Source organism: Toxorhynchites rutilus, chromosome 3, assembly GCF_029784135.1.
Source record: "Toxorhynchites rutilus septentrionalis strain SRP chromosome 3, ASM2978413v1, whole genome shotgun sequence".
NCBI classification, from domain to species: domain Eukaryota; kingdom Metazoa; phylum Arthropoda; class Insecta; order Diptera; family Culicidae; genus Toxorhynchites; species Toxorhynchites rutilus.
This window is the reverse complement of record NC_073746.1, coordinates 17,045,866-17,071,048: the sequence shown is the minus strand read 5'-3', so window position 1 is coordinate 17,071,048 and position 25,183 is coordinate 17,045,866. Positions and strand designations below refer to the sequence as shown.

Sequence of the window (25,183 nt, the reverse complement as noted above, 5' to 3'; positions counted from 1 at the left end):
CTCTTTCGGGAAAAAAGCGCCACCTGGAAGAGAAAGAGTGTGAAAAAATGGAGCTGCTTTATCGTTCTCGAGAATCGCGGAAGTTCTTCAAGAAACTAAACGCCTCGCATAAAGGCTTTATGCCGCGGGTCGAAATGTGCAGAAACAAGGAAGGAGGCATCTTGACGAACGAACGCGAGGTGATCGAAAGGTGGAGGCAGCACTACGATGAACACCTGAACAGCGCGCAGACAGGAGACCAAGACGGCGTTGAGGCGTTTATTGCTACACCGGTGCAATAAACAACGACGACGTACCACCCCCGACGATGGGTGAAGTTAAGGAGGCCATTAATCAGCTCAAGAACCACAAAGTGAATAAGTAAGAATGGCCTCGTAGCGGAGCTCTTCAAGAGAGGTCCGAGAAAACTTGTAGAGTGTATGCACCGGTTGATAGTCAGGATCTGGGACACAGAACAGCCAGCGGAAGAGTGGAAAACGGAATAATCTGCCCCATCTATGAAAAAGACGACAAGTTGGATTGTGGGAACTATAGTGCCATCACATAGTGCCGTCTATCGCCAATAGTAAGTAGATTTGTGGGAAGTTATCAGGTCGGATTCATGCCCGGTTGCTCGACGACGGACCAGATTTTTACACTGCAGCAGATCCTCTAAAAATGCCGCGAGTATCAGGTCCCTACACACCACATTTTCGTCGCCTTCAAGGCCGAATATGATACAATCGACCGACGACAGCTTTGGAGGATCATGGACGAACACGGCTTTCCCGGAAAACTGACAAGACTGATTCAGGCAACGATGAACGGTGTGCGGATCTCAGATGAGCTGTCGGAATCATTTGAGACTCACAGGGGACTTCGACAAGGCGATGAACTCTCCGGTCTGCTCTTCAACGTGGCGCTGGAAGGTGTTATGCGGAGAGCGGGCTTCAACATGTGGAACACGATTTTCAACAAGTCTAGTCAGTATATCTGCTTTGCCGACGACGTGGACATAATCGGAAGAACACATGCGACGGTAGCCGACTTGTATACCCGACTGAAACACGAAGCAGGGTTGATTGGGCTTGGGATCAATGCGTCTAAGACTAAATACATGCTAGCTGGAGGGACTGATCGCAACAGAGTTCTTCTTGGTAGTAGTGTTGTGATTGACGGCAACGAGCTCGAGGTGGTGGAGAAATTTGTCTACCAGGTTGAGCAGGACTTGGCAAGAATCGGTGCAGCCGAAAGTTGGAGAACTGCAGCCATGGACCGGGTTTATTGGAGAAGACTAGTGAATCAGATCTAATCTCAATGGGATGTAGAGTCGTAGTAAATAAATAAAAAGTGAAAAAACATCTCTCGTGGATCTTTTTTCTTTCGAATAATATTATTTTCATACCACTTCGTAAATCCGGTAGAGAGATATTGACGTTCAAAACATTGTGTTCCGAACGTAACCCCCTCGTTCTCGAGACTTTGAATTTACATCCCAGAACAGAAATGAAAGATGTAGTATGACGAAATAATGAACATAAAAAACCTAAGAAAGATTCTACAACATGGACTTTTCCGTAGTGACTTGTTTTGTTAGATAAAACCAAAAGTAATAACCGGTTACCTTCATTCAAAACCATGATTTTTTTTAATTAAAATAATATACTTGTCATGGTCATGGGTGTCACCCCTCTGAGGGGGTTTGCAAAAACTTTATTAAAGTTTGAAAGGATACAGTCAATGAACTTCTTAACCTGTTCGTCTCATCCCCAGTTCTAGCATAAATTATCATAAAAAAGGTTGGAATGATTAAACGTCTGCAATAATATTTTTGGAAGTATAAACAATTCATTTATACAAAAAAGAACAGTTTTTGGAAATAGTGAACTGATAACACTGCATCTGATTACACACAAAATTCAAATCATTCGCGCACCCATACACCGTCGCGATTTTGCGTGCCTCATCGGACCGCTTCGTAGCTTTTTTGTTGTCATACGATACGGCGTCATCGTCGTCGTTGTCCCTTCGCACGGTGCGATATTCCTTCTTGGCGTCCAATGTGTTGGAGTTAGCAGCAGTACAGTTGAGCCGGTACGCATGCGCCACCTTTTTTATCCTATCCATCTGTCTGTATCCTTTCACCGTTCCCGTTATCGTTGTGCCACCAACCACCAACCTCCCCCATACCGTGTCCTTATCTCCACGCGCGGAACTGCCTTCCGAGTGTGTGTGTGTGTGTGTGTTAATGTGCCATTCGGTGGAACAGTTTCTTTTTTATCTGGAGGGGGGGATGGGGAGGAAACACGATCCACTCGCCGAGTTTGCACGACACCCGAGCTCCCGAGCTCAATGGAAGGAGCCGGACCGTGTGGTGCGGAGTGACGACTTCGGTGGCCTCAGTCGAGGAGAAGATTTGGTCCATTTTGGGTTGTGTTCGCTGGTGAAAATTTTCTTCAGACGTTTGGAAAAACAGCAGGCAAAAAACAGGAGTTTCGGAATTTTCAAACGCAAGTCTTTCGTGGAGTTTTGGGGTTTATATCCCCCGGGGTGATTTATGGGACTTTTTCACGAGTCTGGTCGTTAGTGGAATGAGCACACAAGGTCCGCAGGAGCCGGTCTCCATTAGCACCACGTCCAACGCATTTGGTGGAAATTGAAGTTAGTGAGCGAAGTTTGTCCGTCAGGAGGATTAGCATTCCATCAACGTGTGCTCGACACGAAGGAGAGAACCCCGTAAGAGTTAGTGTTATGTATGTGCTGTTGGGCGAGTTTTCGGGTGGAAAAGTTCTGAAGTGATGTAACTCTTGACACTCGTATGCTATATTTTCTTTCCTCTCGTCCGCGAGTGGTCTGTGTTCGAGCTTTTTTTTTCCGTTTCTTCCTGCTTGATCTCAAGTGGCAATCAGTGAGTTTTATGTAATCGTTACCAATAGCGAAGTGGAGTGGTGGCATAGGAAGATAGGGAAACAAACTCAGGAAGAGCTATCCCGAGGCTCAGTGCACGACCGCAAGTGATGAACCACTGAAAGGATCAACGCATTTCTGCTCTTTCATATTCGCTCTTCATAAGACGAATCCGGAATCCGTGTCATTTGCTTCATTTCCACTTAATCTCCAAACACACACACAAAAAATCAATTCTTCGTGTATAACTCGTGAACCCCTAGTGTGCCTCGAACAGAGGAAAAACGTGCCTAACAATCGGTGTTGTATTAGCTGGTAATCGCTTCAATACGTGGCTGATCCTACATTCGTCGGTGGTGAGCAGGTGGTGGATGAGCTGTGTAAACTTTTCGGTGTGAAATCGTACCAAAGCGGAAAGTGTTTTTAAAGGAACGTGAAAATTCCCGAATTGTGCCAATATTTGCATGCTATTAACGATTCCTACGAATGGGAAAGTTGAGTTAAGAAAACAATAGCTTTTCCCGCAGCCACAGATTCGAACCCGAAAGAAAGGAGCAAGTGCAGGAGAAGTTCCGGATCAAAGTGAGTGGAACCAAAAGTTTGTTGTTCCCGGGCTGTGTGTTTATCTGGTGAGTTTGAGTTGTTCAGCGACCGAGAATGGCTGGTGGTAGTAATTGAAGGATGAAGGTTTTTTTTGTTCGGAAAAATGTAATTACTATTACATCAAATTGGATCAGTCTGGTTCAACTGTTGTCGGTTGGTGTATGAATATTTAGTATAGAATCTATTATCGTCCAAAACCGGACGAAACCAAACATAAACCACTAATTAGATTTTAATGGTATTTCACGAGGTGGTACAGACGAACTTTGTCGTGTTAAAGTAGTATTACGTGCGTCATATTTACTAGCACTTAGTTGAGATTTATGTATCCGCTCTAAGTTGTATTTAAAATGGCATGTTACGTGTGGACTAGTGCATGTCCTAAGAAATTTTGTATGACGAAAAATACCCCGGCTTCAGCGGGAAATGGTTCCCATCTCCTAGCATTTATACCCAAACTTTCATTTACTTCACAATATTATTTATTTCGGACAATGTGTGTTATTCGTAAAAATGTGGGTTTTTCTTGATTGATGCGAATTCCACAGACCCATCGCTAATAGTTTTGATTGAAACGCGTTCTTCTGTAACTCATTCTTGCAGCAAGTTATATTTAAAATTCAATTCTAAAACGCTATTATTGATACTCACTAATGCTACCACAAACATGGAATCACAAAATATCCGATGATATCGACTGTGGGAAAATCTTGCTACTGGTGATCTCCGTAGTTAAGTGGTTATTGACGTGATTAGCTAATCGAGGTGAACACCTAATGTTCAATTCAAATTCAGATCAGATGAAAAAGAACGTTTTCACGATGTTCAACTTCTGAAATGCTAACAATACCGGATAATAAAAATATTTGGAAAAAATCACACATCGAAAAACACGTACGAATCCATTTAAATAAAATATAGAGCGAGGTCTCAGAATTCTAAATTCGAGAAAAGAAATAATTTTTGGTATACAAAAGAATTTGAATATTTTGAAAAAATGCAACACTCAATGCTCTTAAGAGAGTATTCTAGTCTAGAAATTTGAAAAAAATCAAATTTTTCTTCATATTTCTGTAGTTTAGGCATTCAAGAATATACCCTAGAAAGGACTTATTGAAAATCCCATTATTTACCGAGTTAGAGCCATTTTAGTGATGCGGTCTCTAACCTGGAACAGCCTTAACAATGAGCTTCAAACGCGTTTTTCTCGAACCTAGTTTTTTCAAACCGACGTGAACAATATCTCAAGTTCTACTGAACCGATTAATGTCGAAATTGTATGGATACAACCTGCAGGCATCTCTCTATCGCATGAACCTCTATAAAGTAATATTTTTTATTTTTCACTATTTTTAAAAAATTGGGAAACGTAAGAAAAAACATTTTAAACCGCCATTTTGCCGAAAAAAAAACATGTTTTAAACTTGTCCAAGGTTCATGCGATAGCGACATCTTTACTGATTCAGAATCTGTTCGATTTTTTTGTTCCAGATAACCAGAAGGGCTGGAATCGTGTACGCCATGGTACAACTTCTTTTGAACCCTCTCACTTCATCAGCTCTTGACTATTCTAGTTATGAATATTTTTCCTCCGTTCAATTTTTGTTTTATTGTCTAAAGATAGATGAACAAATAATGATATAATGTATAGTAAAAATATTCTTTGTTGTATTTTTACGGAGCTCAAAAAAACGTCCGAAATTCGTGTTTCTACACTGGAATACCCCCTTAAAATTCGGAAATAAAAATCTCAAATATTAAAAAACCACGTAGGGGAAGTGGGAGTACAACGGATATTTTAAGAAGAGCTTCAATTATATCTTTGGAAACTCATATTTCCCAAAACTTTAATGCAGTTTCTTACAATTCAATATACTGTTTATTCAAACCAAAAAAAATAAAATACCAATAAATTTTTGGATGGAAATTTTTGAACGGCATTTCACGATACACCAAGATGTAACTTTGTGAGTGTAAAAACATTGGTCACTTGAGCAACTTTGCTTGTCTAAAAAAAAACTGGAAGATTTTTCGAAAAGCGCCTTAGCCTTTTTTATTCTTATTTTTTTACAAAAAAATTAAATCACAACTACAAAGTTATCGTCAAAAAATGAAATGTAACTATATCTTTCTGTAAGGGTGCCAAATCATAAAACAGGTCACGGTTTTATGAAATAAAATTGACATTAGGAGGGGAAATGCAAGTACAATGAACAGGGGTAGTAAAATGAACCAGTGCTTAAATTTCAATAATTTAATTAGAAACCAATTGATACTTCTTGACCACCCTATTCGTAGAACATATGAAACTCTTCCGGGCACCCTGTTATGCAGAATTGGTCAAGTGTTGAAAATAATAAATAAAAAAGTAGAAGAGTCGAAGCTTAGGGGCACGGACGGAAGTTTAACGTAGGACTGTGATTGTTCGGAACAGTTGTTTTTTAAGTGTAATTTTGTTCATTGTTCAGAAATCTGTTATTTTAACTTTTTAATAAATGGTGACCCTGAAAAGGGTCTTCTGTTATATGTACTCATAACCGACGAACGGTAGAAAACGAAATTAGATTCTGGTAGGAGGTTGAACTGTCTGTCGGAAAATGATTAATGAATATCAGTGTAACACATAATAGGGTGGAATGGTAGACGAAATATATGTGAACATATAGAAATATAGGGCGGACTCGATTATATACAGTCTCCGATTTCTTTTCACTGTACAGGCAAACCTTTTTTTGTACGTGGGACAGGGACCGTGTTCGGTGCACATTTTGAAAAAAACTTTTTTTGTGCGGTAGATAGGGACCGCATAAAAAAAGTTTCCCCCAAGAAAATAACTAAAATCCACGCCGTTCACTGTTCAATTTCCTTTTGTTTCCCTGCGTTGCGATGGGACACTTTGCCTTTTCGGTTGCACGTGGCTGTTTTGTGCTTTTAGTTGCATGTCGAAACGTGTTGCTGTTAGAAATCATGTCATGCAAAAACTTAGAAAAATTTAGAGGGGAATGATTTCAGAAGTGGATCATTGAAACGCAAATATGCTTTTTTCGCACTGAAATGCATATAAACCATCGAAAAAAAATTAATGGATGATAACTTCGTCAAATATGCTTTTTTTATATATCGCACAAGAACAGAAAATCGCACAAAATAAACGCACAAAAACAGGTTTTACTGTATATAACCGAATAAAAAATTCTTTATTAGTTGTTTATATATATATTTTTCGTTTTTTTTAAATATAAAATAAAAATTAAATTTTTGATTCATCCCCTTAAAGTCAGAAAACATCTTTCTCACATGAAAAATCCGAATTTCAACAAAGACAGAGTTATAGAACTTTTTCTCTGTTTCGAGCTTTGTTTGTCTTAATCTGGCTTCATAAATAACGCTACGTAGGACAATTCTGTTGCTTCCATTTGAAAAATGTTGAATTTTCTCATCCGGATACTGTTGTGAAACTTCCAAATTTGTGGATTTCATTGATATTTTAGAAGTAAAAACCTTCAAAATTTCAACGTGTTATTCAACTGCTCTGCTCTGCAAGAAACATCGGACTGTTCTATTAATAACACATCAATGATCATATCCACTGTCTGCGCTGTCCGGTGGTCTAACTAAACAATGGAAGGTACAAAAAGAATACTCTTACGCCTAAATGGCTACTGTGTAATGTACCATATGCAATGGTATAGAAGAAATACTCTTACGCCTAAAATGGCAACTGTGTGACCTGGTATTTATAGATACGACAAAAAAAATGTGTACACGATTAAAATCCGGCTCTGTTATAGCTAATTTAAATGCTAATGAGCCTAAATAAATAAACAAATGGGATGAAAAAGGTGTTATTTTCAATTTTATACAAAAAATGCATAATAAACTTGAATGTTTCCATCAATCAAATTAAAGCTCTCTAATCGCTCTACAATACGCTCGTTCTTTGACACCCAATTCCTACCTTTTTTAAATTTCGCTGCGATATCATTTTAAACAGTTCCTAGTGAATCGTCAACTAGAATCTAACAAAATCATGTATTTTACTCATTAACTTTAACGTTAAAATATTAGGCTGTCAAAAAAGTCCTGCGGTATTTTTTTTAAATTTTCATTTGTTCATAAAATTAGTTACAATCATCTGTTTTAAGTCAAATATGCGCCGTTTTGTTCGATTACTTGTTCTCAACGAGATGCCAACTTCATAATACCCCTGTTATAGAAGCTCGCTTCCTTATTGGCAAAAAACTCGGATAGCCAATTTTCACAGGCCTCTTTTGTGGCTAACTTCTGACTACCTAGCTCGTTCGCCATGGACAAAAACAGGTGGTAGTCACTTGGTGCAAGGTCCGGACTATACGGCGGATGCAAAAGAACCTCCCATCCGAGCTTCCGGAGCTTCTGGTGCGTCACCAAAGAAGTGTGTGGCCTGGCGTTGTCCTGATGGAAGACAATGCGGCCTCTGTTTATCAAAGATGGCCTCTTCTTCATGAGTGCTACCTTCAAGCGGTCCAGTTGTTTGCAGTACAGGTCCGAATTAAGCGTTTGGTCATAGGGAAGCAGCTCATAATAGATTATTCCTTGACAATCCCACCAAACACACAGCAGAACCTTTCTGGCCGTTAATGAGGGCTTGGCCACCGTCTGAGCCGCTTCAGCGGGATTCGACCACGACCGTTTGTGCTTCACGTTGTTGTAAGTGACCCACTTTTCATCGCCAGTCACCATCCGCTTCAGAAACGGGTCGATTTTGTTGCGATTCAGCAGCGATTCACATGCGTCGATACGGTCAAAGATGTTTTTTTGCGTCAACGTGTGTGGCACCCATACATCGAGCTTCTTTGTGAATCCAAGCTACTTCAAATGGTCAATAACGGTTTGATGACTTATCCCCAGCTCTTGGCCGATGCTACGGCTGATACTATGCCGGTCTTTCGGCTAATTCAGCGATTTTGTCGCAATTTTCGACGACAGGCCTTCCGGAGCGTGGCGCATCTTCGACGATCTCTACACCAGAACGAAAACGTTGAAACCATCGTTGTGCGGTGGAAATGGAAACTGTATCGGGTCCATAAACTGCACAAATTTTATTGGCAGCTTGAGATGCATTTTTGCTTTTGTCATAGTAGTACTGTAAAATATGTCGGATTTTATCTTTATTTTGCTCCATATTTGCGACACTATAACTCACGAACGACTTAACCAAACAAAACACTGTCAAGGACTATATTATAGCGCGCAAAAATACCTTTCCAACAAGCTATAGTATGACTCGATACAATGAATACAACTAGAACTACGCGCTTACAACGACACCTCGCGGAAATACCGCAGGACTTTTTTGACAGCCTAATATTTCATTTTAGCTTGAATTAAGTCATATTTGAATAATATAAAAAAATATTTTTTTCGGACTGTATATAATCAAGTCTAAAATTGTATATAATTTGATCAGTACAAAATCGAGTCCGACCTGTATATATGGTGAACAAAAAAATATTTGTCGTCATTTTTTTTATCCCATTTATTTATTTTAGGTTCATTAGCATTTTAGCTGTAACAGGGCCGAATTTTATTCGTGTACATGTCACATGGTTATCATATCTATAATCAGCACATTACACAGTTGCCATTTGCCAACATTCCTTCTATACCATTGCATATGGTACATTTACACAGTAGCCATTTAGGCGTAAGAGTATTCTTTCTGTTCTTCCATTATCCAGTTAGACCACCGGACAGCGGGGACAGTTGATTGATCATTGTTGAGTTATTTATAGAACAGCAGCCCGATGTGTCTTGCAGAGCAGAGCAGTTGCATGGATGAATCGATCTTACTTCGACCGTGGATCGATCTCCATCGCTGATGATTGTTGCGTGGACGTAGTTATTCTGTAACAACACAAAGGTGGTCAATGAGAGCCCTGAGTTTTGAACTCACGATCGATTACTTACTAAGCGAACGCGCAACCAATGTCCCCCATTTGTCGTCATTGAATGCATTGAATATGAGGTTTATGGGGAAGAAAGAAAGAAACGTTGAAAATACTTACGATTTCGTGACATTTTGAAGCATAAGTCATGAATATTTTTTATAGCTAGCTACGGTATTGTGATTTCTTTCCATTGTATTATTCTTATTATTAATCTTATTCTAAGTCATCGAGAGTTGTAGCTTTTTCGGTGAAAGAATGTTCGTTTGCAGACTATATTTTACGCCACACGCACTGACACTGTGGGCCATGACAATATCGTTGAAATGATTTTCTATGGAATTACACCCAGTACTACCAATGCTACCGTTGGTTAAGCAATCAATAAGTAACAAGCATATAGCTCTTGGACATTTCATTTTTCGAATAAAGTGCTTATCATACTGAATCTGAATATCGACCCCTATTAAATAACACAAGTTCTTATTTGAAATATTTAAGATGCTTCAGCAGTGCTCCCTTGGCCGAGTGGTTAGCGTCATAACTAACATGCCGGGTGTTCGGGTTCGATTCCCGTTCTGGTCGGGGGAATTTTTCGTCAAAGAAATTTCCTCCGACTTGCACTGTGATCACGCGTATTCTAGAGCTTGCCACTCAGAATGCATTCACGGCGTGTTATTTGGCATAGAAATCTCAACTAATTACTAATAAAAAATGACGCAAGTAATACTACGTTAAGACGGCGAAGTTCCTCTAGGAACGTTAGTGCCATTGAAGAAGAAGATGCTTCATAAGTTGTGTTACGTGAACCACCCTGTTATAAGAATGACCACGGTGGTCTTCGTAGCCACTTGGTTACGCGTTCGCTTACCAAGCGATCGATCGTTAGTTCAAACTCAGGGCCCTCAATTGACCATCTTTGTGTTGTTACAGAATAACTACGTCCACGTAACCATCATCAGCGATGGAAATCGATCCACGGTCGAAATAAGATCGATTCATCCATACAACTGCTCTGCTCTGCAAGAAACATCGGGCTGCTGTTCTATAAATAACCCAACAATGATCAATATTAACTGTCTCCGCTGTCCGGTCTGCTGAACAATGGATGAACAGAAAGAATACCGTTACGCCTAAATGGCTACTACTGTGTAATTTACCATAATGTAATGGAACAGAAAAAAACTTAACGCCTATATGGCTACTAATAACGACTGTGTAATTTACAATTTATAGAAACATAAACATATGTACATGTACACGATTAAAATCCGGCTCTGTTACAGCTAAAATGCTAATGAGCCTAATAAATAAATAAATGAGATAAAAAAAAAAGAATGACCAGGGTTGCCACATTTGATCCTGTAAAATTTTCTGAAAAAAATCTGTATATCTGTATTTTTAGCAAAAAAATCTGTATCAAAAAACAAACGGAAAAAATAGAAAGAAAGAGATTAATTTTCAATTTATTGTTCTTATTTATATTTTGCTTAAGTCGTATCAATACAACAAAATAAATCACAAAAAAAGTTTTCTCATAATTTGATTGATGTCTATACATCGTTTTGTTGATCTTTGCTTTTTTATTTTAAATTTTCCGTCAATTTTATCCTTGACGCTCCTCCTCGAGCCGACACATAGTTCCTTGCATTCAAAATAGAGTCCATCATTGTGGAAGCCAACCGATTTCAAAACTTTGTTTTGTTGGCATTGTGAAGCAAGAATATTCACTAAACACACGCTGATGAATGTGGAATTATCAAAAAGTGTCCCAAAAACATCCATAGTAGGAATGGGGAAGTGAGGTGACACAAAAAAAACAAATTTTATTAATAATAGTTTATAGTTTATTAGTTTATTAGAAAAAATAAAGTGTAATTAATTTAACATTTAAATTTGAATTTGAAAAAATATCTTTAAATTCTGTATCTTTGCATAAAATCTGTAATTCTGTATATACAGATTCTGTATCTGAAATTTGGCGAAAAATCGGCAAAATACAGAATATTCTGTGTATGTGGCAACCCTGAGAATGACTAATATTTTAGTAGAAAATATTATTGCTGTATATTTTGAAAACTCAACAAGACTATGAGTGTGCACAAGATGAAAATAAAAAAGTACAAAAAATACAAGATGAAAAATTCGCCAAGTAAAAAAACAAGAACAGGATAATGTGTTTGAGCGTACGATTTGCGATTAAATACTCCTCTAATTTACTTCAAACTTTGTAAAATCCACTAGAAAAAACGGCTGAACGTATCAATATGAAACGTTCACAGATATTTAGGGAATACACTAGGCTAAAATTTTGCCTGCACTCTAAAAACCCTGTTTTTGACATTTTTTTGAAATCGATGCAAAAATTTTTTTTTGTCAAAGTAACAAATTATTCTTGTGCAGAATTTATTGGAGTTTTCAAAACTGCCTTTCGGTTTGCGGTGCGATGATCGTTTATTGAATAATTCATCATCAAAGACGAGCGGGTAATTTTTCATTCGAACTGAAATATCGCTGTTTGGAAAGGTCCTACAGGAACGCTCTAGGAACCAAATAAAAGCTGGTTGATAAGATTAATTGGTTAGCAAAAAATTGTGTTAGCCCAGACAATCTTTGAAAAAACAGAGAAAAATCGATTTTTCATTTTTTTTCCGATATTGCTCACTACGCCTATACACACCAAGATAAAAATATGTACGTAAAACAACTAATACCTTGTTGTAGCCTCAAAATGGTGTACATACAATCGATATACCTTGATTTTTCACGAAGTTACAGCTTGTCAAAAATCACTTAAAATTTCCGACTTCGCACGCTGCTCCTCTATTTTTTTGTCGAGTGTTGACCAACAGATTTTATCTCCAGCTGGACGAGTCTACATTACCAAGCAATGAAGCTCTGTTGTTAGGATATGTTCGATATTTTAAAGATGAAAATATGTGCCAAGAAATGATTTTTGCTACATATGTAAAGACTGAAGAATCGTCGGTTTTTTTTACCGAAAAAGTTATTCCATGGAAGAACATTGAGACTGATGGTTCACCATCAATGGTTGGTCGTCATCGTGGTTTTACAGCTCACTCAAAGTTACAACTGTGTAAGGTACTGGCCATTCATTGCGTGATTCACAGACAGCATTTAGTAGCAAAAATTTTTAGGCTGTGAGTAATTTGTATTACGAGGGTCACTATTTATATTTCGGGAATTGGCAACACTGATGTCATGTGAGTCCATCTGACGGTTCCATCGTAAAGTTTGACATTTTTAACGATATACGTACTCAGAACATTTTGTCATACGGACGCTATTTGTTTATTTTATATTTAGCTGAAAGTTTGGTCTCGGCAAAAAAATGGAACTGAATCGTGAACATTTTCGTGCGATGATTTCTTACGACTTTCGACGTGGATTATCACAACAGGAGTGCGTCAATCAACTTAATTTGACTTTTGGCGATGAAGCTTCATCAAAAGCCACTGTGTATCGCTGGTATAGTGAATTCAATCGTGGTCGTAGTTCGCTGTCCGACGAGTTTCGTGAAGGTCGTCCAAAATCGACTGTAGTGCCAGAAAACATCGATGCTGTGCACGAAATGATTAAGCAAGATCGTCATGTAACCTATTGTGAGATTGAGGCATCCCTAAGCATTAGTTCCACCAGCATATATGCGATTTTACATGAACACTTAGGTGTGCGAAAATTATGTTCACGTTGGATCCCACATAATTTGACAATCGCTCAAAAAAAAGCTCGTGTCGATTGGAATAAATGCTTTGAAAATTGGTTTAAGCGCATGCAAAAGTGTATCGATCATCGTGGCGAGTACTTTGAAAAACAATAAAAATATATTCGCAGCTTAACTATTTGTTTTTGTTCCTATTCCCGAAATATAAATAGTGACCCTCGTAATAATTATTTATTACACTTGATATTTACTAAATTTTAACTCTAGTTGAATATGATGAGAAAATATGTTTTCTTCTGTATTATAGCGACTTTCAATACTTTTGGCTGGTTTTTCACATTACTTCCATTTTTTAGAAGAATATTGGGAGTGTGATTTGAACTCGTGACCTTTTGCGTGAGAGGTGCGGATGTTACCACTACGCCAGATCGTCTCCATGCCAAGTTTATTCAATTAACCAACTGCAATGTTTTCAAATTGATAATTATTCAGAAAGAAAAAAAAACTAAAGATAGGGTTTTCAAAGAAATTTGGTTATGGGGGTCTAAGGTATGACCTAATTCTGGAAAAGGGGTCTCAACCCGAATAATACCCCCTCTTCAACCCCCTCTTATCAAAAAAATGCAGCTCCGTTCAGTTCGGCGGCAGAAAATAAATGGGATTGGGAGAGAAGAGCATAATGCTTGACGAGCTAACAAGACCATTCTCATGTCACTTGGCAATCACAACTAAATAGATTTCTCCCTTTTTTTCTTCTTCTTGTTGAGACTTTAAACGTTTGCAGTTCATTCGTCTCTAACCCTATGAAGGGCTCTTGGGAACAACTCAATCCAAACTTCTTCTCCACCTGCCTTGACAAAGACACTTCATTGTCATTAGAAGTTTCTCAACAAACTGTGTCCGTTTCAGTAAACATCAAACGACTTTCCCGCAATTCCAAGCGGGTACCTATTCATATACAGATTTGTGATTTCATTAGCCTGTTTTCAAAGCATTTTTTAATTTATTGAAAAAAGTTTTCTGGTCAATAATTGAGGGGCTAAGAATGCAAGGGGTGTATGTTCCATGATGTATTAACGTGGTGCCAAAGCGTCCAAAGTTTGTGTCACTTAAAGGGTGTGTCACATCAAATTGCATCACGGAAAAAACGCTGTAGAAATTTAATTTTTAGGAATTATATCTTCGTCTTTCGCTTATAATCAGATAAGAGTGTATAGATCACGTTGGGCATGCTTCACTGTCAATTTTTCGTAAATTTGGAAAAATGTCGTCGAACGAAAAAGAGCGTCGTGAATTAATCCTGTGCACTCATTTCGAGAATCCGGAGTTGTCACATCGGGACATCGGTAAGATGCTGGGAATCGTCCAATCCACGGTCAGCAGAGTACTAAAACGATACTTCGAGAACCTAACCATCGACCGGAATGTGAAGAACGACAAAAATCGATGCTCCGTCAGTGAAAAAGGTCACAAGCGCGTAGTTAAGCAGTTTAGACGTGATCCGAGAAGTTCGGTCCGGGATGTTGGCCATAAGCTGAATTTGTCAAGTTCATTCGTCCAGCGGACCAAGCAGCGGGAGGGCCTGCGTACATACAAGGTTCAGAAGGTTTCTAACCGCGACGAAAGGCAAAACATGGTGGGGAAGACGCGAGCCCGGAAGCTGTATACCGAAATGCTGACGAAGCCGCATTGCCTGGTAATGGACGACGAAACCTACGTCAAAGCGGACTTTCGTCAGCTGCCGGGCCTCTTGTTCTTCTCCGCAGAGGACAAATTCAGCGTTCCGGAGGAGATTCGCAAGCAGAAACTATCCAAGTTTGCCAAAAAGTACATGGTGTGGCAAGCGATCTGCTCTAGCGGAAAGCGGAGCGCCCCCTTCGTGATGACCGGCACGGTAAACGGGCAGGTTTACCTTAAGGAGTGCCTACAGAAGCGCTTACTACCACTATTGAAGCAGTACGAGGGCCCGACCATCTTCTGGCCGGATCTCGCTTCGTGCCACTATTCAAAGGACGTGTTGGAGTGGTACGAAGCCAACGGGGTCACTTTCGTGCCAAAGGAAATGAACCCGCCCAACGCGCCGGAGCTTCACCTAATAGAGAAATATTGGGCGATTATGAAGCAGGCCCTCCGGAAGAACCCAAAAGTTGTCAAATCGGAGGCGGACTTCAAGAGAAAATGGATTTCTGTTCAAAAACAGGAAGTGGGTTATATCTATGGTATAACCGCAAGGGTGACGTAGGACTATCGTTGATTTAGAGATCATTTGTTTGAAGTTGAATCTAAATCCATCCTGAATGAATGAATAAATAAATATTTGGGTGACATCAAACGAGAGTGTTACGTTGGAGCATCAAGGTTTTATGCATCCAATATTGGATACAAAAAACCTTGTTCTGAAGAATAATCTTCAGAAGCTTTCCTGCTAACTGCACTTGATTGACAAATCACAAAACCAAATGTATGTGGTGGCAGTATTATATGGATCTTCTTCTTGAATGGCGTTAACGTTCCCTGTGGAACTTTTGCCGTCTCAACGGCAAAACAACGCCTTGAATGTACTCTAAAGTGGCAAGCTCTAGAATACGCGTGACCACAGTGCAAGCCGGAAGAATTTTCTTTGACGAAAAATCCCCCAACCAGAACGGGAATCGAACCCGAACACCCGGCATGATAGTGTGGGACGCTAACCACTCGTCCACGGCTGCACATATTATATGGATAGAAAACATTAAAATAAACTCGCTTGAATGTAATTTTCAATTCCAAGGGGAACTGGCAGATTATTTTTCAGCACCGATCATTTCTTTCCAGGTTTCCTCTCGATAACCAGCAAACGAAAAGAGTTGCGCGCGTGTATGTGTGTGTGGCGGCTGCTTCTATGTCTTCCCGAGGAACCGTATTTCGATGCTGATACTCTCTTGGTCACGAGAGTATCAGCATCGGCTTTTCTGCGCTCCCTCACAGTTAAAACAAACTGATTGCATTTCAGGTCAGTTCAGGCCAGGTAATGAATCCCTCGATCCCTCGCCGTTCAGCTCGTTCAGTAACGATGTTGTCTTGTCGATGTCCTCAGGCATCGTGCACAAATTACGTAACGCTAAAAATCCGAATTCTGAACCACCTCTCCCCCCCCCTTTCGTAACGCAATTTCCTATCTCTAATAAGCAGAAAGTAACGCAACATCTACCCCCTCCCCCCTTATCGCGTTACGTAATTTGTGCACGACGCCTCACGAAAAATGAATCGGTTTCACCACCACAATATCATTTCAGTATGCTTTTCGTGCGTGATTGAATCGAGAGAAGGTGTGGTTTACGATGGCAATTTGGAAGGCAAACTAGAGGAGAATGAACTCTCTGAGTATGAAAATTTCGGCGACTGAGCAATAATCGATTGAAAATTATATAATTTTCGCGATACGAAACATTTTCCGTTTTTCATGTTATGCATCCAATATTGGATACGAAAATATCCTACTGATGGGAAAGAATAATCTTCAGAAGCTTTCCAGCTAATTACACTTGATTGAAAAATTACGAAATCAAATGTATTTGGTCGCTGTGTTCTCCATATAATTAGAAAACATTAAAATAAACTCTTTCGCATGGATGTATTCTTCAATTCCCAGGGAACTGGCAGATTATTTTTCAGCAACGATTAGATCTTTCCGGAATTTTCTCGATGCTGTGTGGCACCACACGAAAATTCTCGTTTCAGTTTGGCCTGTAAAAACTTTTCTAAACTCTAATCCATCAAATTTGGAGCCCTGAAAAGGGCCGTTGATTATATGCTAAGCTAATATAGCACTCCTCCTTGGATTCGATGGGCCAGCTGAATGTCCTTGGGCATGATGTGACGCGTTTTGCGTGGATAGCACACAAATTGGTATCTTCGAATAAGCCTCCTGCAGCGTCATAACAGCGGAACTTTGGAAGCGCAAGTCGGTTTTGAAGTCCTGAGCAATTCCACGATCCAAAAGCTGCAAAGGTAGCTTGCGGATTAGCAATTCGGTCGACTTCCGATAGCGATGAATTTCACGCAAAGTTCCCGGTCGATAGCGATGTGGCTTCTTCACCTATCCTGCGGCTGGTGCGCTTATCCGAGCTGCTTTCATGTGCCTTACCACTGAAAGACTAACTAGCTATCTGCTTGGTCCCAAACAAACGAGTCGTTACGGTGCGAGAGTAGAGTAAGAAATGAACGAAAGCAAAGGAAGCGTCATTTTATAAACCATAAAAGTATAGAATCTAAACCCCACCCTTATTATATTCGTTGCTTACCCTGAGAGAGAAACGAATAACATCGAAGTAAGTATACAGTAATGTATTTGAATCCGGACACTTTGCGTTACATTTAATACCATACCGCAGCCACAACATTTTCTGCATGTTGAATTAATGCGATTGATTAGTAACTATCAAGAAACTATCAGTAACTATATTAGCAACTATTAATCGCATAAATTCAACATGAAAAAAATGTTATGGCTGTGGTATGATATTGAATGTAATGCAAAGTGTCCGGATTCAAAAGCATTACTGTAAAAAAGAGTTAACTCGACTGAAATTTTTTCGGTTCGGCCTGCAAAAACGAAATTAAGAGCCCCCGCCGACTGCAAACTGACTTGTCGACCGATAGTTCGGTCGGCTTCTTAATCAGTACGGAGAAAAAAAGTCTGTAGTGTACAGCATAATGCATAGACGTAAGTATGAGCTTCCCCATCTCACATTCCAATAAGATTAATGGGTTTCCAAGTGGGCGCGCTACATACGGATACGAATGATTTCAATAACCTGTTTTCGAAGCTATCATTAAGCTATTGAAACAATTTTTCGACTCAATAAATAGCAATCATATAACTCTTGGACATTTTATCTTTTGTATGAAATGATTATCATACTGTTCCGTTGATCCGAGGCAGAATGAATCACGCTTAAAGAAGGAATGGATTTTTTTCTTGGAATTTAGTCAGCAGAAATAATGCCCTTTCCCAACAATTAAAAACGACAAACGGTAAACAGTTTCATCAAAGTGATTTCTTCGATATGGGGATATATTCACTACAACATGTCATATATTTCATATTCTTCATTATCAAATCCATATCCATGGCACCTATCGGTATCGAATTATCATCGACACCACGATTTTCGCTAAATGCTCCTTTCAGTTCGGCCTGTAAAAAACTTTTCTGTACTCTAATCCATCAAATTTGGAGCCCTGAAAAGGGCCGTTGATTATATGCTAAGCTAATATAGCACGCTCTCCTCGGATACGATGGGCCAGTTGGATGTACTTGGGCATGATGTGACGTGTTTTGCATGGATAGCACACAAATTGGTATCTTCAAATAAGCCTCCTGCAGCGTCATAACCGCGGAACTTTGGAAGCGCAAGTCGGTTTTGAAGTCCTGAGCAATTCCACGAACCAAATGCTGCAAAGGTAGCTTGCGGATCAGCCATTCGGTCGACTTCTGATAGCGACGAATTTCATGCGAAGTTCCCGGTCGATAGCGATGTGGCTTCTTCACGCTTCCTGCGGCTGATGCGCTTATCCAAGCTGCTTTCGTGGTGCCTTGCCACCGAAAGACTAACGAGCTGTCTGCTTAGTCCCGATGAAACGAGTCCTCACGGTGCGAGAGTAGAGTAAGAAATGAACGAAAGCAAGGGAAGTGTCATTTTATAAAACATAAAAGAATCGAATGTAAACCCCACCCTCTTTATTGTATAAGCTTACTGTATACTCACGAATATAATAAGGGTGGGATTTAGATTCTATACTTTTATGGTTTATAAAATGACGCTTCCTTTGCTTTCGTTCATTTCTTACTCTACTCTCGCACCGTGAGGACTCGATCTCGTTAGTCATTCGGTGGTAAGGCACACGAAGTCAGCTCGGATAAGCGCACCAGTAGCAGGATAGGTGGAGAAGCCACATCGCTATCGACCGGGAACTTTGCGTGAAATTCATCGCTATCGGAAGTCGACCGAATTGCTGATCCGCAAGCTACCTTTGCAGCATTTGGTTCGTGGAATTGCTCAGGACTTCAAAACCGACTTGCGCTTCCAAAGTTCCGCGGCTATGACGCTGAAGGAGGCTTATTCGAAGATACCAATTTGTGTGCTATCCATGCAAAACACGTCACATCATGCCCAAGGACATCCAGCTGGCCCATTGTATCCGAGGAGAGCGTGCTATATTAGCTTAGCATATAATCAACGGCCCTTTTCAGGGCTCCAAATTTGATGGATTAGAGTACAGAAAAGTTTTTTACAGGCCGAACTGAAAGGAGCATTTATCGAAAATCGTGGTTTCGATAATAATTCGTTACCGGTAGGTGCCATGGATATGGATTTCTTAATGAAGAATATGAAATACATGACATGATGTAGTGAATATATCCGAAGAAATAACTTTGGTGAAAATGCATTATAAAATTATTTGTGTACGAATGCTGCAATCGATAGTCGACTCTAATTTGCGCTGGGTAATTTCCTCGGAGGACTCGATTCCTCCTTTGAGCATTAATAATCTCTTTCTGGCAAAACGATGTGGTATTAATCACATTATTTGAATGATAGAATGAAGAAGTTTTCTGCCAATTTCCTTCAACCTCCAAACGTATCTTTCTCCCGTTTGTCGTTTTCGCGTTCGCTAATCCTTTCTCACAACACCCATTTCTAGTTTGAGAAATTGTTGAGTAAACTTTGTTTGTCAGTGCGCGTAGAGCGGGAATTCCTAAAGATTCATTGCACCTCTAATAAATTTCCGAAAGACGTGGTCTTACGTTGATCGCACTTGATTGAAAAAATCCAAAACGAAATGTATTTGGTCGCAGCATTATATGAGTAGAAAGCAAATAATCGCTCGAAAATGACTTGATTTTCGCGATGTGAAACATTTTCCGTTTTTCATGTTATGCAATATTGGATATGAAAATTTCCACTGATGGGGAAAAAAATATTCAGAAGCTTTCCTGTTAATTGCGATTGATTGAAAAATAACAAAACCAAATGTATTTGGTTGCAGTGTTATATGGATAGAAAACATTAAAATAAACTATTTCGCATGAATGTATTTTTCAATTCCCAGGGGAACTGGCAGATTATTTTTCAGCAACGAGAATTCCGCGCGTGTATGTGTGTGTGTGTGTGGCGGCTGCTCCGATGTTTCAAGCGGAACCGTGGCATCACTCTCCTCCTAATGGATTCCCTTTTGGCCTTAGGTGCACAAACAGGCTCTTGGTGACACCGTTCATCAGCGCTTTCATGATAAACGAAATTAGCTTCACAACAACAGCGACAACATGCTCCAATCGCTGTTCAATCATAACTGAGTGGGTTTACGAGCGGCGCTTGCTTATATACCGATTGGTGATTTCAATAGCCTGTTTTGAAAGCAATTTTAAGACTATTGAAACAAGTTTTTGGATGAAAAAGTAACAAGTATATGACGCGTAGACATTTTATCTTTCAAATGAAGTGTTTATCATACCATTTCGTTCAGTTGTTTAAGAGCTATTAACGCTCAAAATCTCGGTCTCCGGCGTAACGCTTTCGTTCTCTAAAGTTTGGTTTTACACCCCGGTATAGAAATGAAAGACGTAGTCCTACGTCAAAAAAACTACAACCTGACGTTGTACAGAACCTTATGGACGGGGTAAAGAGGAAGGTGCGAGCATACGGGCTTGGGCTCGAAGTATGAATAAAAATAAAATGCCAAAAGTTGTTTTATAGTTTTTATTTTACTGTCTAAAATTTTCAAAAGGATCGGTCTACTGGGCGAATTTCTACAGCGTTTTTTCCGTGATGCAATTTGATGTGACACACCCTTTATTTCAGCCTTCAGACAAATTCAGCTTGCCAGGACATCATTCAATCGCCGTCAGAATGTCCACCGTGTGCAGCATCTTATCGCCAACAATTTCGGCAATGCAGTTTAGAGGGAAACTTTTACGACCCGCATCCGATCTCACACTACTGTATTCAGCCCCATCTCCGCACTCAACCGTTACCGACTGACCTTTTCCGCTGGACCGGCACTGAATGCCAATACCGAGAGGCCCGAAACTGATTGCGAATTTGCCAAAGCTAAAGAAAAGCTGAAAATGAAAATCAAGCCAATGAAAACACAGTTTCCCACAAGAATAAAAGAACCGAAAAGGTCGACCGCTCGTGGCGATTCGTCCTGTGTGTCTATTCATCCATCCATCCATCCATCCCTTCCATCGTCGCTCTCTTCCTGTGTCTTTCCCTCTCGGTTGATTTTGTGGATTTTTTTCCCTCTCATCGAAGGCAGCACACGCCATTCATTGGTTTCAAATGAAGCATACAAAATGATGAGAGAGAGAGAGAGAGAGTAGAAAAAAAGCTGAACCAATGAAAATCAGTATCTGCAGTATTTTACATCAGTTGGCGAGTCTTGCTTTGTGTCATCACACATTTGCCGTTAGCAATCAGTTGATGGCAACATCCGCAGCATCAGTCGACTACCTTGGCACTGGAAAAAGGATGAAAGGGAGGTTGTGGTCACGGCGTGGTGCACTCTACGGTATTCGGGAAGGACATTTGAGTGCTAAAAATAGAACCAAAGGTCGTAGAGCTAGCAGAGAAATGCATGACACTTCATGAAGCAGTAATGAAAACAACGCCTACAATGAAACATAAAAAAGCACGATTCAATGCTAAAGGCATTCATTTTCGTGTGGGCAATTTCCCGTCCAAGACATGGAGAGCATTCGAAAAAAAAATCTAAGCACAAAGATGGAGCAGCATCCGGCAAGGACTAAGAATAGTGTACGAAACGTACGAATGTTGAAGTGATTAAGCTTGTAAAGTAGTCCTTTCTGATGCTCGATCCCAGCTGTAAACGAACGCTGCTATCCATTACAATAACATCGGCAATGGGGAATGGCAATATCGTCTCGCAGCAGAGCACACATTCCTAGAGTGAAAGGAAGAAAGCGAATGCGTGCTCTTCCCTCGAGGCACTGCTTGATGTTGTTTTGTTGTGCGAATTAATCGAATGTCCTGCGCATGCTTTCTCCCATGATGTTGTGAGTGCTGTCAGAAACGGCGATAGTGTTGTAGGGTTTTGAAAATGTACCACTGTTTCTTCTCGTGAAATAATTACGATGTAAATCGATACCCAAAATATCCTTTGTGTGTATAGCACGACTCGAAATTCATTCCCCGATTAATGGCCGTATGGAGACACTCACCAGTAATTGACATTTGGCAACGGATGTTAGGCCAATTATGTTCTCTCCCATCCACTGGAATTCCACTCCCACCGCCTAACGTTTCGAACGCCGAAAGGAAATTAAAGCATATTTAATACTACTCCTCTCCGAAAAAACGAAGTTGATATAATTTAGCGCCGTGGGATGAGAAGCCTGCCGGTCTCGGTGCCGAAGGCGTTTCTTATGTTAAAAGCAAACAGCAAAATAACTAAGACTAACAAACATAAAGTAATCACGAGAGGGGGAGCGGGACATTTATAATTTATTTCTTGGTATTTTGCGTAAGATATTAGCAAGTCTGTCTGCAATAGGGAGCGCGGTGTGGATTTGATAGCAAAACTGTCAAAGCCAAAAAATATGTGGCACCACAATGGCCTATGGGACGTATAGCGAGGGGAAGCCGTTATAATTGGGCACACCAGTCGGAATAGTATCGCTTAATTACATTGTACATGGAAGATTATGGGTCCGGGAATTGAGCTGTGGATGAATTTTTAAATCTTCCGGAGATGTTTCTACGAGACTTGTAGACTACCACTTTTCAATTGCGAGGAGTAGCAAGCAGTTGACAATTATGTTGTCATGAAATATTGGATATGACAGCAAAAATAGAACATTAATTTGTATTTTTTCGTGGACTCCTTAATTAACCTTCGAGTTTAACAATGATACAATACAGGGTGGAACGGAATTCAGTTGTTACTCTGTTGCCATGCGGATCAATCGCGTCCAATTCGCTCAGAAATGCATGTTCATAACAATTAACAGTATGGCTGAAAAGATCATAAGGTTGACGTCTAGATGGCGCCTCTTGCAAAAATGTACTTGACTATCACAAAGCACCATCTTTCAATAGATACGTGTCAAAATTTGACAGCAATCGGTCTATTGGTTCGTGAGTTACAGCATTGAGAGTGAAGCAACTTTTGTTATTATTAAAAAAATGGAAAAATCCGAATATCGTGTGTAATTGCATGAATTTGGCTCCGAATTGCTTCCGCATTCACCGTATTCTTCAGATACTTTGGAAACGTTTGTTAGTGAAGCTTCGCTTTTGCACAAAAGTTGCACCGGGCGGGGGTATAAGAGGGGTTCTATGTGAGATTCTAGTTTCGTTTTAGGCAGCAAGCAGACAATGGCCTTTCTTGAAGACGCTCAAATTGCCTTCTGAACGGCTACGTGGGTGTTGGTTTTGATTTTCTAATTGTGCCAGTGTAGTTCTTTTAGAGCTAAAAGTTCTCCTTAATTACAAATGGCATTTTTCAAGGCCTCAAATAATATTGAGAGAGATAATTCAATTGGCATTCCACAACAAGTGAGAATGAGTGAATGTTTGATTATAGAGACTTTATACTTTAGCAGTTCATTCGTCTCAATTTCTTTAAATTATCAAATTTCAACAAAAGAATTAACATTTAAGTTTGAATCCTATGTAACGCATGAGAAAAGCAGAATTTACATACCAATCGTGTGTCATTATATTCAAGTGAAAAAAGAATACACCGGAGAACTACAGGGTAACTCCGATACAACGTACATTTTACTTTCAAAATTGTACGTTGTATCGAATTGTACGTTATATCGAAGCATAATAAAGAACTCTGAAACGTAGCTTATATTACCTTATTGTGTTGCTGTTTGAGTAAGGTTGATGAATAAATTAAATTAGAGGACGAAAACAACTTTTCTCATGATGTTTTCCTTCGTTCTGTTGACTGAAGTTTGATTCATTTAGAATCCGAAATCACAAAACAGTCGTATCTCGGGATTGGTTGAAGGTACAACACAATCTTTAGTATCAAAATCCATATAATTCATTGTTTTATCAGGAAAAAAATATTCAAAAAATTATTCCTTTGGACTTTGATAATGTGTACGTTATATCGAGTGATGTTATATCGAGGGTACGTTATATCGAAGTTTCCCTGTATGCGTTTCTCGTCATTATGTTGATATATTTGTTGATATATAGTTGATTTTGGTTTACAATAAAGAGTAAGGGGGTTTTAAAAAATATGCACTAAACAGTAAATTATCAGATTCTTAATTAATCTAAAATAATATCGGAAGTAATAAACAAGCGAATTAGATGAATGTTTTTAGTGGTCCTACGTCAACAATGTGGTCGTGTCTTGGACACAATCCCCTATATATTTTTTTCCTTTCTTGTCTCATCGTCACCTACCCTTTTTTAAAGAGGTCCGTGGTCCGAGAGTGCTCAATTCAGTTCTTCTTTTCTTTTTATTTGTATACTACAGGAAACGGAATCTGAAGAAATCTCGTGGGTCTAATTCAAACAAAATCAAAAATGAATAAAAGTAAATTATTCAGAAAAATAGGAATAATCAATGCAAGACGATATACAAGTACGAATCGAATACAAAAATGAAAACGACAAAGAGCGGCAGAAAAGACAAACGAAAAATGGAAGAGAAAATCAACAAATTAATGTTCAGATAAGGGTACGAACGAAAAATAAAAGAAATAAATATCTGAAAAAGGATTTTTAACCCCCTTCGCCAAAACGATCCATATTCTTACTTCGTTTGAAATTTTCATATTTTCGTTTGTTGTATAGCACTTCAATAATAATATCCTTGCTAATTTTCGTTCTGATTCCTTTTCTATTCTTATTCATGTTTTCCTTTTTTTACGTTCCCTTTTTTCTTTTCTAGTTGCATTCTCATCTAAATGTTTTGTCTTCATTCCTATTAACTGTTTGTTTTCTGTTGCTTTCATTTACAATTTTTCGACATTCTCGTTTCTATTTTCTTCTTTTATATATATTTTTTGTTTTTTTTTGTATTTTTCTCTTATTTTATTTATCCAACATCTTTG

General features: G+C 39.3%; 1 protein-coding gene across 5 annotated transcripts in view; it reads left to right on the top strand.

Annotated features, from left to right (window-relative positions):
- The window catches only part of LOC129775135 (stress-activated protein kinase JNK), a 235,823-nt gene that overhangs the window by 53,005 nt on the left and 157,635 nt on the right, over positions 1-25,183 (top strand). For 2 of the 5 annotated variants that reach the window (XM_055779453.1, XM_055779450.1), the window contains exon 1: positions 2,371-3,515. The exons of the other annotated variants lie outside the window; for them this stretch is intronic. The gene's annotated coding sequence lies outside the window, so the exon portion shown is untranslated. Of the gene's footprint in view, positions 1-2,370; positions 3,516-25,183 lie in introns of those variants that run through there. 5 annotated transcript variants of the gene reach the window in all.